This window comes from Arachis ipaensis, chromosome B10, assembly GCF_000816755.2.
Source record: "Arachis ipaensis cultivar K30076 chromosome B10, Araip1.1, whole genome shotgun sequence".
In the NCBI taxonomy this organism is placed as follows: Eukaryota; Viridiplantae; Streptophyta; class Magnoliopsida; order Fabales; family Fabaceae; genus Arachis; species Arachis ipaensis.
Window position 1 is genome coordinate 134,792,095 of NC_029794.2, and position 298 is coordinate 134,792,392.

At 22.5% G+C, this 298-nt stretch overlaps 1 protein-coding gene across 1 annotated transcript in view; it reads right to left on the reverse strand.

Annotated features, from left to right (window-relative positions):
- Nucleotides 1-298, reverse strand: part of LOC107622345 (uncharacterized protein At1g66480) — a 3,459-nt gene that overhangs the window by 712 nt on the left and 2,449 nt on the right. The window lies entirely within an intron of this gene.

A 298-nucleotide genomic window follows, 5' to 3' on the forward strand; every position in this document is an offset into this window, starting at 1 on the left:
TAGTAATTGATAGAGTGATTAAATAAAAGGTTTAATTTGAATGGTTATTGATGCAATGTAAAACAGTGAAGGATAAGAGCTACATACAAGCTACTTAATTACTTACAATTAAAAAAAATTAAAGAATAATTGAATTGTAGTGTTAAAAAAAATGGTTGATCTTGTTTTATTCAAATAAACTATTCCTTAAAAATAAACTAAATCTTTAAGTTGAACCGTAAGGTAATTTTTAGAAGTAGAGATTGGAATTGGAATTGTATTTAATAATCTGATATTAAAATTAAAATTTTAGTCTCGT